The following is a 16198-nucleotide window of genomic DNA, read 5'->3' as shown; positions in this document are numbered from 1 at the left end:
TGCGGTTCTCGTTTGCTTGGTTGAGTTTCCCCTCCATCTGGATGGCGGAGTCAACAAGGGCTTCCAGGTCAGCAAAAGGAATGTTGACCAACACCATCTGCATCTCATCGTGCAGTCCATTCAGGAATCTTTCCTTCCTCTTCTCGGTGGTATCCGTCTCATCCGGGGCGTACCTTGACAGGGTAAGGAATCTGTCGCGGTATTCTACCACGGTCAGTCTGCCTTGCTTGAGTTCCCTGAACTCGTCCCTCATCTTCTTGATCAGACCCGGTGGCACATGATACTTGCTGAACTTGAGCTTGAAATCTGCCCAAGTCATCATTTGCCCTGCATTCAATGCGTGGGCACTCGTCCACCAGGCTCGTGCAGGTCCTGCCAAGTAGTGAGTGGCAAACAACACCTTCTCGTTGTCCTCGACTCCGGCAACCTCAAGATTGTTCTCCATGGTTTGGAGCCAATCTCCAGCATCAAGGGGCTCTTCCGTCTTGCTGAACACCGGTGGGTTAGTGTTCTGGAAGTTCTTTAGTTTGGATCCCGGGTGATCGTGGTTTCCATGGCCTTGATTGCCCTGAGCAATCTGTTGCAGTGCAGCGATATTGGCTTGCCTTTCAGCTCTTTCAACCTCTCTATCAGCCATCATCATCTGCAATATCTGCATCATCGCATCCTGATTCATGCTGCGAGTTGGGGGTGCCATCTGAACAGGGAGATAGATCATGAGACGAGAGAGAAATTTCTATGGCTTATTTTGGGTAAAGTTCACAAAGTTTAAAACTTGAGTTCTTGACATGTTGAACTTAAACACACAATCTTAGTCATTAAAGTAGCAAATATTACAAACCAGCACACCGGAGGGTTTGAAGAACCCTTTCACCATTCTACGATACAAGGGGCCGATACAAAGGACCGATACAAATCACGCTACGCAAGTGCTCATGCGGGACTACTCTCCATCAACGTTGATCGGGAAGGTGTTATCCATCCCGGCTGCCAGGTGCTCATGGCCATCCTCATAGGGGTGGAAGGCCAGGTCGTCGTCTTCCTCCTCCTCGTAGTCATCATCGTTGCTCACATAGGAGTAGCCATCTCCCTGGATGTCTTCTCCCTCACCTTCTCCCTCCAGGTCCCTGAGCTTCTCAGCCTGGGCTTCGATAGTCTCCTTCAGTGAGGCTATCTTGGCCTTGAGGCGGTGGATGGTGTAGTCCTTCTTCATGTTGAGGCGGCGAAGAGTCCTGCGCTCCTTAGCGATGACCTTGATGGTCTCGGCCTTTTGAGCCAGCTGGAGGTGGGTGTGGTTGGCGTACTCGCGGGAGTTGTCCAGCTCCATGCGAGTCTCGCTCAGCATGAAGTCGAGGTGGTCCACATGGTGCCTCAGCTGGGGGCGAGACGGCAGGTTCAGGGGCACTCCAAGAGAGTTGTGCCTTGCATAGTGAGCAAAGCGTTCCCCCTGGATGGCCATCGCGTTCTGCCCGCACAGACGTGCGAGCGCCTCCTGCAGAACACGAGCGAGTCCGTCGGCCCAGTTGTTCTCCCTGAAGGAGAACTGGATCCTCTCAGTCATGGGGAACGTGAGCTTCCCGCGGAGGTCGGCCATGATGACCCACTTCAGCTGTCCTCCGGGCTGGTCATTGACCTGGCCCCCGAAGAACTCTGGGGGTGGGCGTCCAAGAAACTCCGACAGGGCGAAGAGATCCCTTTCGAAGATCATGTCGCCACCATTCCCGAGCTGGTAGAACTCCGTCTGGGTGAATGGCTCCATCTGTAGAGGGATTAGATGAGTAAGTTAGAGAAGTGCAAGTGTTCAAAATTTTAATTAACTCATAAAGAAGAGCATGAATTTAGTGTTTTGGAAAAAGATCTCAAAGGTAAGAGCGTAAATATGTTTTCATAACTATTCACTTCATTGAATTTGAAACTAAGTTTTTCAAACGTCCATTCTAACAAGGATCTTCTAAGGTCAAACAATGGCTCTGATACCAACTTGTCAACACCCGGATTTTTAAGTCCAGATGCCTATTATGCCATACCTCGCAATCTCAGGAATATTGTTTATGCGAGACATAATAGTTAAGTAGCATAGAGTCATCATTTATTACAACACATACTTGTCTTACAACAATAGATCACATGATCCAATATTACACAAATAGATTGTTCAACAACACAATAAGTAGCGGAAGCGAAGTAGTAGTGGACTATCTATTCCACAGGTAACACTTGACGTTAGAAGATGCTCCTAGTTATCGTAGACGTCCTGTTGTCTGTCATCCTGATACTGTTGCTCCTCTTCATAGTCTGGCATTTGAATAGCCAGGGACACAGCCGTGAGTACTTTAAAGTACTCGCAAACTAATACTAGAGTATTTACTTATCAAAGGTAATAAGGGGTGCTAAGCTCTAGGTTTATTTGCATAAAGCCAGGTTTAGTTCAATAAACATTTAGTAAAGACTCTTCATTGGCTAGACTAACACAAGTGGGAATATTAGTGTCATTCCCACAACTCATTTGTGATTCAAGTCAAAATCACCTTTCAAAACAACAATCCCTTTTTAAGACAAAAGTTCTGACAACGGAACAGTATGGCCTTTCCAATCGTCCGTAACCGTGGACACGGCTATTCGAATAGGTTTAACACTCTGTAGAGGTTGTACTCTTGTGCCACAACTTTTGATTACATCCGTCGAGGATAACCCCGAATCATCGTAACTCAGTACGCGGATCATCAACCTTAACCTTTCACTTATACACCCTAGTATAGGCACCTCTCCCCATGAGCTTGGCCTCCCGGTGAAAACAAACCGTCAACCCGGGAACTGCATAGGGCTTGGGTCGTACATTCACCTCATATTCACATCATTTCACTTTTAACGGAGGCAGCCTCGGCGTAACCTCTATGATGCTTGTTTAGAGGGAACCCATACTAAGATACACAAATTTCTAGTTAAGTCCTACCCATAATCAGGTATTGTGGGGGTACTTGTATACTTGGAAAAGTATCGCATTCAAACCCAATCATTAGTTTTCATTAAAATTCACCAAGTCAACCATGTCACCTTCACCTTCACATCTTTCAAAGTCATTTCACTTCACATGTTCCCATCTAGGGTAGTCAAAATTTATTTGATTAGAAATAGCAACTAGTTCATGAGGGGTGCTATCTAGCTTTGATTTGCTCTAAGCTAACTTTGACTCTTGTTCTACTCTAGACCAAGTGAATCATAAATCAAAAGTAAACTTTGAAATACAATAAGCAAATAATTGCAAAGTAAAAACATGGGATAGGTTGATAAGACATAAATTAAAGTGGGATGGTGCCTTGCTCTTGTAGAGCTTTGCACTATAGTGGTTGGCAAGAATATTAGCTTGCCTTGAGCAGGGTAGTGGTCAAAGTTTTCCTCCTCCTCCTGAGAGTAGGCTTCCTCCTCTTGATACTCCTCGTTACTAGCGTCTATACACGAATACGAGGTATACAATCACCAAACCAAGCTTACATGCTAGACTAAAACACACCAAAGGTTCACACAAACTAATTCTAGCATCACATCATTCATAGCATGGTGATTTACTTGGTTTTCTTATTTAAGAGAAAAAATAATTTCCTCTCATTACAAATTTTGATTTGGTTTGCTATTTAAGTCTTTGGGGAAAATAATTTCCTCTCATGAAATCCTATTAAGATTTAATCTCCTCAAATAATACTAAGGTATGAAATATAGGTTGACCAAGGTCAACATTTCATATTTATTATGGGGGAGTATAATTTTAAATGAGGTACTATACCTCATGCATTTTAAGCATAGCATGGTAATGATTTAAAATCACTAAGTAATAGAATAAGAGTTTCATTAGCTTAAGGTCATTACCTCTCATTGCATTACTTAGGATCAAGATTTAAATGAGAGAGTATCTCTCATACTATTTAAAGAATTTGAATTATAAGATTTAAATCCACTAGAAATGGCTCCATAGCCATTATTTTGATCTACTCCATGATCATAAAAACAACTTGGATATCTTTTTGCATAATCAATTAGAGTACATCAATTGTGATTTATGAGAGTTGGAATCAACTCAAAATCTATTATGGTTAAATTTTAAATAAAGTTTCAATTTGTAAAAGTCCCTGCCTTGTCATTTTTATCATTTGAAATCTACTATGAATTTGGAGGTGATACAAGTGGCATTGTTTAGATAATTTCATGGGCTTTCCAGAGATATAAAGTTTGCTAAATTTGGTGCGGTAGATTTGAAACTATTCAAATTTGAAGTTGACATTAGTATTTGAATTGAGCTGAAACGAATTAAACTGGATTTTAATTGTTGGGCCGCGCGGGAAAAGCCTAACGGGCCCAAAACGAATTAACAGAGAAACTCAGCCCAGAAACGCGGCCAGCGCGAGTGGGCCGTCAGACAAGGTGGGGTCCACCCGTCAGCTTCTCTTAACTCAGCGAAACGGTACGAGTGAGGAGGATCGTCGGATTAGAAAGGAGATCAACGGCGCACAGGCATCGTCGTCTTCGACGAGAGGCCGTGGCTCTGCCGGCGAGCCTAGGGGGTCGGAGGGCCTATCGGTGTTCCCACGGTCGACGGCGAGGTGCGCGGCGACGTTGGCGAGGGTGCTGAGGCGTCTGGTACAGGTAGCAGCGCTTGGGAGGCTCCAATCGACGGCGGCAACCTCCGGGTACTGGCGGCTCCGAGCTTCAAATTCCGGCGACTCCGGCGACGATTGGACTGGCTAATGGATCGAGGAGAAGCAGAGAAGGGAGGAGAGTGAGATGGTGTGCAGGGTTGAGTTGAGGGAGTGCTCTATTTATAGGGTTGAGAGGGGTGCCGCGGGTGCTGTGAGATGTCGTCCATGGCGCGGCCGTTCTGAGGCGTGAAGGGGCAAGGTGAGGACGGTGTGATGTAGCATGCATCATGGCGATGCTCAACAGCTAGCTGGCGCAGCAAAAGGGTGAAGTGATCGCTCGGGCGCATGCCATCTCTGCCACGGTACTGGCGGTGCTTTTCCGACGAGGACGACGGCGACGTTGCCTCTGCGCGTTCTGGAGCATGTCTAGCAGCTAGAGGAGAGGGAGGTGGTGCTCGACGCAGTGGTAGGGATGCAGGAGGGGTACTGAGTCGACGGGGCGAGCGACGCTCTGGCACGTCCAGTACGCGGTGAGCGCGCGTACTGGCGTGCACTGGCATGGTGCTGGGCGTGCGTCGCTTGGCCAATGCCAGCCTCACGCGTGCTAAGGCCGTGCATGGTCATGATCAGCAAGGTCTGGGCGTGTACCAGACAAGGTGAAAGTGAGAGAGAGAGGCCAGAGAGAAAGTGAGCAAGGGGGTCGGCATGTGCACGGCATGGAGAGAAAAGGGCCATCTCCTCACTTTAACCAGCACCAGCAAGGACATGCACTAATGCAGGGGATGCAGGAGAACAACATCATCACAATTCAAAAGTGGTTTAGGCTTAAAACTGTTGGGTAAGAGGGTGTGTTGCAAAACCAGATTTGTGCATGCCATGTGTTCGACACAATGGCCGCATGAAACTTTTGGTCGAATTTTGAAAATCTTTTTGGTGCATCTCATTTATATATTCAAAGAAGTAGAATGGTGGTGGTGGTCAATTTGGTCATGGTTTGCAAGATTTCAAATTTGAGTTCATCTTCTCTTTGTTTCAATGTCTCTTCTTGTCATCTCTTTTCTGGTCAACCTAGGCAGAGTCAACCTTGGTGGTCAACATCAAATTGGTTCACCTTGACATGGTCTTGGATGAGGTGGAAAGTGTTGGTCAAGTTTGTTTTAAGAATAATCCAAACCAGGGGTGCAAAGTGGGTAAGATATTGAAAAGTGTCCAAATGACCATTATCACATGTATGTGGAATTTTAATTTTTCTTTGATTTAAATTGGGTTTCTTTGATGCAAACGTGTGTGTTATTGATCTCTAAGTGTTTCACAAGCAATGGCACAAGCAAATGAGGCCTTGGTTGATGATTTGCATATTTGGCTAAATGTGTATGAGAGGGAAAATGGGATTCTTTTCCATTTCTTTTATTTATCTCAATTTAGGGTTTGATGATCTTGGTTTAGGGTTTAAGCATATTAGAACAACAAACAAACACTCATCATGGCAATGGCATATAAGAATGCATGATCAATTATGCATAGCACTATATGTGAAGAAAAAGTTTTTGTTAATTCCAAAATTTGGGAGATTGATATTTCTTGTCTTTATTGAATTTGAAAACTTGGGATGTTACAAAAGAGTGCGTAAGAAACTTGCTGCCCTGAGAGTTTACATAGTGTTCCTACAGTCTAAAGTGACCAAATCCCGAACGCAGTCAGGAGTTGAATCAAAGACAATATCTGATAAACCTGATTTGCCTAACTGAGCTAACACATGGGCTACTCCGTTGTTCACATGGTCTACCTTTAGAACAGAGATGTCTTGGTAGATCTTCAAGAGCTCTCGAGCCTCCAGAATTAAATCCCAACTTGCAGATTGCTCCTCGGAATTGCTTGATAATGCATGCACAGCCCGCAAACAATCTGACTCCAAGGACGTTGGCCACCTCCGGAGCGAAGTCAGCTGTCGCAAGCCCTCCAAACACGCCAAGATTTCTGCTTCCTCCACACTTGCACAGGATGGTATGAACCTCCATTCAGCTAGGAGGGCGAACCAAGATGGTCTCGAATAATTATACCAATACCCGCACATTTTGTAGTGGAGTCCCATCCTGCATCGATGTTTGCCTTGACACCGCCGATGGTCAGGGCTGTCCAAGAAGACACAGCACCTGTCACCTGTTCTGCACCAGTAAACGAACAATGATAATTGACCAAGTAAGGGACTGACGCCGAAACCAACGCCTTCACGTCGCCGTGGACGATGTTGTTACGGTGATGCCAAACGCGCCAAAGCAGAAAGATAATCTTAGGTCTTTGATCCTTCGCAGCATTTCCTAGGAGTAAAAACAGCCACTCCTTGTTACTTCCTCTAAACGCCACTTCATCTGGGAGGGACCAGTGTGCCCGTAGTTCCTCTCGAAGAGCCCGAGAAAACGTGCAGCTGACAAGGGCATGATGTGCATCTTTTGGTGCATGTCCACATATTGTACATATAGGTGTTATCGTATGGACACGCCTGCTCAAATTCAGGCGAACACCCAAAGAGTCTGAGGCAGCTCTCCAAGAAAAAATCCTCAATTTTGGAGGAACGTTTAATTTCCATATAAGATCCCAAACCTTCTGATCACTAGTAGGATCTGAACTATATTGTCCTCCACTTAGCTCAAACAATTTAGGCTGGATCCTAATGCGATAAGCCGAGCGTACACTAAAAAGACCATTGTGCTCTCCACTCCAAGCCAGAAAATCATCCACTGGGCAGTGAAAGTTTGATAGACAGAATTACGGAAGCATCATGAGGGAAGCAGCATTCACGCACAGCACTTTCATTCCAAGTTCTAGTGTTATGATCAATAAGCTCCGATACCCATTTGCGCCGTGAATGACCTCTCTTTCCATCTACCTAAAGTGCACCGGTCCTAGGTAGCCAATTGTCTCAATAGATTTTCACAATTGATCCAGTGCCAATCCGCAAAAATAATTCCCTTTTTCAACAATTCAAGTCCATGAACAATACCTTGCCAAGTCCGAGATTGGTTCTGAATGAACATCGTATCCAGCAGCTGGCCTGAGGGGTAGTACCTTGCTTTGAGAAGACGAGCACAAAGACTATCAGGATACTGTAGCAGTCTCCACGCCTGTCTGGCCAGGAGTGCCTGATTGAATATTCGCAAATCTCGGAAACCAGTGCCGCCATGAGATTTTGGTCTTGCAACTTTGTCCCAGGCTAACCAGTGTACCTTTCTTTTATTAACCTCATCACCCCACCAGAAGTTTCGGATAATTTTCTCCAGCTCGTCGACTAGACCCATGGGGAATCTAAACACCCCCATAGCATATGTAGATACAGATTGCGGAACTGATTTAATGAGAATATCCTTTGCACTCGACGACATATATTTTTCCTACCAATCACTTGCATGCTTCCAGAATTTACCTTTAGTTGATTTGAACTTTCCCTTTGTCAGCCTTCCTTCAGGCACCGACAGGCCTAAATATTTTTCTTCAAAGACATGATCTCCTTGATTTCAGCCTGCACATCATCCGTGCACTGATCACCATACATGACGGAGCATTTTCCGAGGCTTACCAGTTGTCCAGTACCTTGTTCATAGCGGTCAAGGATAGATTTGACTACCCTTGCTTGATCCACCGAACCCTCAAAGAAGAGAACACTATCATCCGCAAATAAGAGATGCGAGATGCTAGGGGCACGCCGGCATATCTGGAGCTCACGTAGCGCTTTGTTTTAAATTTCCTTCCAAATAATACATGAGAGACCATCAGCAACAAATAAGAAAAGGTACTGTGAGAGGGGATCACCTTGGAGAATGCCGCGAGAAGGAGTGAAGGAGTCCAACATATTTCCGTTAAAGCTGCATATCGAACGGTGGTCACACACGCCATCACCCACCAAATCCATTGACAATGAAAGCCCAACTTCGCTAAAACCCCTTCCAAAAACCTCCAATCTACATGGTCATAAGCTTTGGCCATGTCCAACTTGTACGCACAATATTTCTTCCGAGCTGCTGAACCAGTCTGAATCGAGTGAATGCATTCAAAGGCCATTAGCGCATTGTCAGTAATAAGACGCCCAGGAACAAACGCACTCTGTGTCGGAGACATGATATCTTGGAGAAAAGGCCTCAACCTATTCACCAAGCATTTCGAGACAACTTTGAAAATAACATTGATAGGCTAATTGGGCGAAAATCCTTTAGCTCTTCCGGGTCATTTTTCTTGGGTATTAGGACAATCACCGTGTCGTTAACCTCATTAGGCATGACACCGGTGTGAAAGAAGAGCTTCACCGCATGTACCACCTCATCCTTCATGAGATCCCAGTTTTGTTGCAGAAATCGTGCTGGAAAACCATCCGGTCCAGGGGCTTTTAAAGGCCCAATTTGAAATAGAGCGTCACTGATTTCTCTTTCTGTAAAAGGGGCACATAGCTTCTCATTAGTCTCATCGTCTACACATCTATGCATGGCATCAAGGACATGGAATGGATTAATAGCCTCTTCTCGTGAGTAAAGATTCTGGAAAAAGTCCCTTGTCATATTCTCCATCTCCCTCTTGTCAGTTGTCCAAGTGCCATCTAGTCGCCTGAGTCGACGCACTCTATTTTTGCGTCGCCTCCATGAAGCCCGCCTATGAAAATACTTAGTATTACGGTCTCCTTCTCTCAGCCAAGCAACCCTGGATCGCTGCATCCATAAAATCTCCTCCCTATAGAGGAGCTCATTCATCTCTTTCTCAATGCCAATACGGGCAGCATTACTGAAATCATCCGTAAGATGCCGCAGGTCCTCAAGGAGAGCTCGCTTCTTTTCTATTTCCTTAGGGATTGATTTGAAGTGCGTTTTCCACCAACTTTGTAGGTTGCTCATCATAGTCTTCAACGAAACCGCAACATCGCCAAGATCCCTCACTGATACCCTACGAGACCAAGCTTCCTCCACAGCCGCAGCCAGAGACGGTTCCCGTTCCCAAACAACTTCATAGCGCATGATAGGAGTATTGGACCTGCAGCTAGTGGCCTCATCCACCGATAATAAGAGGGGGCAGCAATCTGAATGTGTAGAAACAAGGTGTCGCAACCGATATTCCGGGAAAATGGATGACCAATCTGGGGATGCCACCACTCTATCTAGCTGAACTTTAACATTTCTTTCTCCCATATGTTTATTGTTGAATGTCCAGGGGGCTCCGACAAAACCAATATCATGTAGATCACAGTGCGACAAGACCTCTCTAAAATCCATCATAAGCCTCTCGGAGCGAGCAGTTATAGAAAAGTGCTCCTCTTGCCACATTGCTTCATTGAAGTCCCCCATCATCATGCAAGGTCTGTCCGAACGATCCTTGATCTGCCGTAGCGTCGTCCACATATGATGACGATCAGACGCTTTGGATTCACCATAGATGAAAGTTCCCCTCCACAAATGCTCAAAAGGGCCACCACTAATATGCACGTCGATCTGGTGGTTGCTGAAAGAAAGAAGATCAGTAATGATATCTTCTGTCCAGTACAAGGCCAGACCACCTCCTTTGCCCGTCCCTTTTACCTGGAAGTATTTTTTCATTCCAATACGAAAGCGAAGGTTCTCGACCCTCTCCTTACTTTGCCTAGTCTCATAAATAAAGACTAGGAAGGGCTTATAAGTCTGCACCAGGCAGACAAGTTCTTGAACAGTCGCAGGAGGCCCCACCCCGCGGCTGTTCCATCCTAATATCATCATTGGGCCTGGCGGTCCTCCTCGGAGGAGGCCGCCGATGTTGCCAATTCAGTAGGGGTAGTGCTCGTCTTCCTGACCTTAGACCGATCTCGAGGATCAGTGTATTGCGTGGGAGGGGGTGGAATCACGTCAAGATCAGCTGTCTCCATAGGAGTAGCGGAAGGTGCCTTAGAGCCAGGATCTTCAGCGCTGAGGTTCAAATTCTTCCTAGCACCAGCCCCAGCATCAGTCTCAATAGTATCAGTAGGTTTGATTGGGCTGGAGGCGTCATCCTTCAAGTCCGCATCATCATCAAGCGCTGCGTCTTGCGACGATCATTTTCGTGGCATTCCTTGAGGTGAACCACGGCCAGTTCTACCTCGGCCCCGACCAGCAAAGGCTCTAGGTTCCACACCCGGTGTAGCCCGACGAGTAGCGAACATAAAATCTCCATATTGCAGATCCTTAGCACCCCAAACTCCATCGCCGCATTCCTCGTGATTATGGCCAATTATCCCACAGTGCTTACAAAAGAACGGAACCTTTTCATACTTCACATAGAGACGTTTCTTACGCTCACCATCAATGGTCAGAGAAACCACCCGCTTCAACGGACTATCCAGTTCAAGCAAGACCCTAATTCTGACCTAGTTACCTTCATAGAAAAGCTTTGGAGACATTTGTACTTCCTTGGTTTTCCCAACCCGGCGGGCCAAATCATCCACAATCCATGGTTTCCTATACAGTTCCGGGATGACATGGATTTGTGCCCAGACATAAAGACCACCAAAAACGAATTTCTCTGGATCTTCCTTGCCATCGTAATCCTCAATCAGGACAGCCCACCCTCAGAACGTCCAAGGGCCTTGGTGAACTACCTTTTTTCAATCTCCAAGACAGTGCAAATGGATGACAAACAAATTTTCCCTAGTCTCTCTGCAAATCGGGTCTCTGGATAGGTTCCATATTGACTTCATCTTCGCAAAACGCCTCAGAGCTAAACGATCTCGAGGTGTGAACTTTAGCTATCGCTAGCCAGCGGGCATCCTTCTGCAGCTTTGTTAACTCGTCAGCCCCAATCACCACGTCCCAAGTTCATCCTCACGGAGATCCAAGTGAGCCAGCAGATCATCGATTTCCTTCTGGGGGTTCTTCGTCGTGCCGCCAGCAGTTTCACCAGAGGCTGAAGCCATGCCTACCAAACCCTGGGAGAAAACAATGGAGAAGAAAGCTCTGCACAGCACGAAGATGTTCGCGGAGGCGGATTAGAGAAGGAAGTTGATAATCGAACGGAATCTGGGAGCAAAGTCAGGATCTCACAGGACGCATGTGCGCCGCCGGAGCACTAAAACCCTAACGAAGGGGTACGTACCCAAACACTTCTTTTCCAAGAAGTATGATTATGAAAATGCAATATTTTTAATTCATATGGAACCAATCATGCTTATGGAATTTATTGGTACTCCTCTTCTTCAAAATGCTTGCCCAAAACTGGATGTATATGGGTAAGTATTTTGAACCAGAGGGATTATAAAATTTTAAACTAAATCTCCTTTTAAGATAAGACAAATTTCCCGAGCATAATTTAGAATATATTATAGTCAATCTGTTAAATATTTTTGTTGTCCCATTGCAGAGCTGAACTTCAAAAGTTTTGATTTAGGCTAGCCATAGTGCTAGTATCATAGCTAGTATCATGCACATTGGTCCCACAAAAATGTTGATGTGGCAGGTAATTAAGGAGGAAAGAGGAGATTAGAGTAACATAGGTAGATACTGTATCATAGCGTATGTCACGAGAAAAGTTAATGCCAACCAAATCTTGTGCACAAATTTGCATTGAGATTCTAAAAAGCAATAAATATAGCATAACTATGATACTACTTCATGATACTTACCACTATGACCAGCCTTAGATGAACTTTAGGCTGATGCACCAATTAGTTAAACTAGCCATTTTGGAGGGGCTCTATGTGTGGCGCCGATGGGAGGGGCGCCACACATGCTGCCACGTCGGATCGCCACACATGAACTTTAGGCTGATGCACCAATTACCACTGTGAGACAATTCGTCTGGGACTTAGCCGTTTTGGCGAGGCTCTATGTGTGGCGCCCCCGGAGCCCCTGGATGTTTTCGACCCAAAAGTTGATATAAGTTGGCATGTGTGGCGCCGATGCCACGGGCGCCACATAGTGCAGTGTGGCGCCTGTGGGAAGGGCGCCACACATTGACTTGTGTTAAAACCATGAAAAATCCTACAATACTCCAACAGTTTTGAGTACAACATTGGACACAACAAGTAGCAATTTCAGAACATACACATATAACACTTCATAGCTCACATCGTAGCAAGTAGATTCAAACAACAAGTAGCATTACAGACATTGTTCGAAATGACATAGGGTTCACAACTTGATACTTATGAAGATATAGTTCACAACAACACGTAGCACATCCTAGTGTCATCCTCAACGTGTCGTCCTCACGGGGTACTTCTGGACGGTCATCCTCTTCGTCCGCTGCCGTGGCTCTTGTTGCTGCTGCTCCTGCTGCTCCTCCTGCTCCTCCTGCTCCTCCTCCTCTGAAGATAATGGCTCGTCATTCCTCATCCTCGACAAAGATGATCTCCGCGGCGGCCCCTCATCCTCCTCAATGACAACCTTCTTTCCTCGGTTGACATAATCTTCCAGAGTGTACCGGTTTGGAGCCTTGGCCCTTGGCTTCAACTGGTAAGCTGACCGTGGGGCTTGCTTTTTGCTTGGAGGTATGCTTTGACTCAGAATTTCCTCGTCGTCAGGAATCTTCACAAACATGAACACATGAGATTACAAAAGTTGAAATTAGTAAGAACATGTTTGCAACAAAATAGTCCATACCTCCCGCTCTTCAGAAGAGGAGGATGTAGGAATTTTGCCTTCGCGGCAACCTAGCAAGTTGGCTAACCGCCGCATCTTTCGTGCAGTGTTCTGCGTCATGGAACTCATGGTTACAAAGCCACCAGAACATAATAGCGTACATTCAAAGTTGGTGATCATACCTTAATGAAATTCCGCAACGGTCCGATAGGATTTTCATCTCTCCCGCTCTGCTCCCACATAATCTCGCACTCCTCAGCTGTTTTTGTGATCTCCGTCCGCTGTGACAAACATAGCATACTCAATTTAAGCGAGCGCATGGCAATCTAGATGATGTACTAGTTAGTGAGAGAATCCATTACCACGAAGTTCAGCTCGGAGGCAATAGAAGTCGATCTCCCTCTGCGAGCAAAGGTGTCGTGCTGGCTTTGCGCAACCTCATCGAAGTTAGATTGTACCTCTTCTATAAAGAATCTTCCATCGCATGATTCCAGAAGTTTACCTATGAAGCGCCTTGTCCGTGTCTTGCCACTGAGGTGGGCACTCCTGATACAGCCCAAACTGTCTCATCACTCTGTGCGGCTGGTGGTGTTCAACAAGCCACATGCATATGAGTGGGCAGCGCATACGCCAGAACCGCGCCTCCTCCGTGCACTTGTGGATGAGGTCAGCCATCCCCGCGCCAATATGGTAGTAGCTACCATATGGCTCCCATTCCACCTGCAGCATACAAATATCTCGGAATTTAGAACATGCCAGTAGAATCAATGAAAACTAGGATTGCAAAAGAGTGATCGGTTACCTGCTCAGCAGTAAGAGTGTCCAACTCCGCAGTGTACTGCCTGTACATGATCTTTGGATCGCTCGTCATCTCCGAGACATTGTCCCAAAGGTATGCCCAAGTCGGCTCCCGGTCAAGGTTCTCATGGTGATGAGGCCATGGCCTCTCGTTGAGTACCCTGGGACGCCCAACTGATAGGCGGTCCCAGCTCCATACGGAAAGTAGGAGCATGCATCCACCAATACCGCCGCTCCCAGTCCTGCGACAAGCTTCGTCCAACTGCGTACATAAGATATTTGGTTAGTACTTTGTCTAGCACACTACTATAGGAAAATAGTACATAGAACAAATCATCACCTGCCGGTAGAGGTAGGCAAGTGCCGTTGTTCCCCAACTCCACCGGTGCTCCAACACCGTAAGCGCCTTCAGCCAACACCAATGGGCCAGCTTCCCCCCACTGTCAGGAAAGAGAGTCCTCGAAATCATGTACCATAAGTACACGCGGGTGTACGTCCTCAGAGTGTCCCTGTTGGCCCCTTCCGGGCATTGTCCAAAGTTAAGCCTAATCCAAGAGAAAGATGCGCCGGCAGGATCCCTCGCCTTTGGTTCTGCTGGCAGCGGAGGAGCCCTGCCAATAAGCGCCTCCATATGCTAGCGCCACCCATCAGAAGATGTGTTCATACACAGTGGCTCGCCCTGAATAGGTAGTCCAAGGATCATGGAAACATCCTGGAGAGTAGGGGCCATCTCGCCGGCCCTCAAGTGGAAGGTGTGCGTCTCCGGCCTCCACCGGTCGACAAGAGCGGTGAGTGCCGCGGCGTTCATGTTCGGCCCCCCACGGCTTACAAGGGATATGAACGGGAGAAGACCGGTAGGCTCGATGAACTCCGTGTACCTCTCGTCATACGGTATATCCACTGTGCCATGGTAACGAATCTTCAAAGGGTGAAGATCCGTTGTCCTCTCCGTCATATGAACAGCCCGGTGATCCCTGTCATACTCTTGATCTAGGAGCCACACCATCCTACATGTTTACACAAATACAACATATTATGAGCAACACATACATGAGAATATATCCAAATAAGCCATCACAAATACATCAAATACATACATATACATTCATATCTAGGGATAGAACACCATATGAGTTATTCCTTCACATACACATTCATGAAATTTGATGCCTAGGGTTCCTCCACAAATCTAGGATACATACATATCTAGGGTTCCTACACATACACATTCAACACTTACATAGTCATTTCAACACATACATAGCCATTTCAAATCTAGTTTCCATGTCTAGGGTTCATGTACAAATCTAGCAAAATTTAACATCTATGGTTCCAACAAATCTATGGTTCAAACACATGCATACAATGAGGCTATCAATTTCAATACATACACATCAATATAGATTCCTGTAGGGATTCGTTGCATAGAAAACAAAAAAATTCCTACCGCGAACACGCAATCCAAGCCAAGATGCAATCTAGAAGACGGTAGCAACGAGGGGATTATCGAGTCTCACCCTTGAAGAGATTCCAAAGCCTACAAGATGAGGCTCTTGTTGCTGCGGTAGACGTTCACTTGCCGCTTGCAAAAGCGCGTAGAAGATCTTGATCACGGTGCCACGAACGGGCAACACCTCCGTACTCGGTCACACGTTCGGTTGTTGATGAAGACGACGTCCACCTCCCGTTCCAGCGGGCAGCGGAAGTAGTAGCTCCTCTTGAATCCGACAGCACGACGGCGTGGTGTCGGTGGTGGTGGAGAATCCCAGCGGAGCTTCCCTAAGCGTGCGAGGAAGAAGGAGGAGTGGGGTGGCTAGGGTTTGGGGAGAGGGGGGCGCCGGCCATCCAGGTGGTGCGGCCACCTTGTGTTGTTGGGGTGGCCGGCCCCCTCCCCTTGGCCCTCATTATATAGGTGGAACACCCAAGAGTTGGTCTACAAGTCTTCGAATAAGACCCCAAACCAAAACCTTCCATATCACATGAAACCTACCCAAGCTAGGACTCCCACTAGAGGTGGGATTCCCACCCTTCCTTGGGAGGGGGTGGCCGGCCCCCTTAGGGGAGTCCACTTGGGACTCCTCCCCTTTTAGGGTTGGCCGGCCATGGTGGTGGAGTCCCTTTGGGACTCCGCCTTCCAAAGTGGTTTCTTCCGGATTTTCCTAGAACCTTCTAGAACCTTCCATAGAACCTTCCGGATCATCTTAAATC

Source organism: Lolium perenne, chromosome 3, assembly GCF_019359855.2.
Source record: "Lolium perenne isolate Kyuss_39 chromosome 3, Kyuss_2.0, whole genome shotgun sequence".
Lineage (NCBI taxonomy): Eukaryota > Viridiplantae > Streptophyta > Magnoliopsida > Poales > Poaceae > Lolium > Lolium perenne.
The sequence above is the reverse complement of the archived record's forward strand: the minus strand, read 5'-3'. Positions refer to the sequence as shown.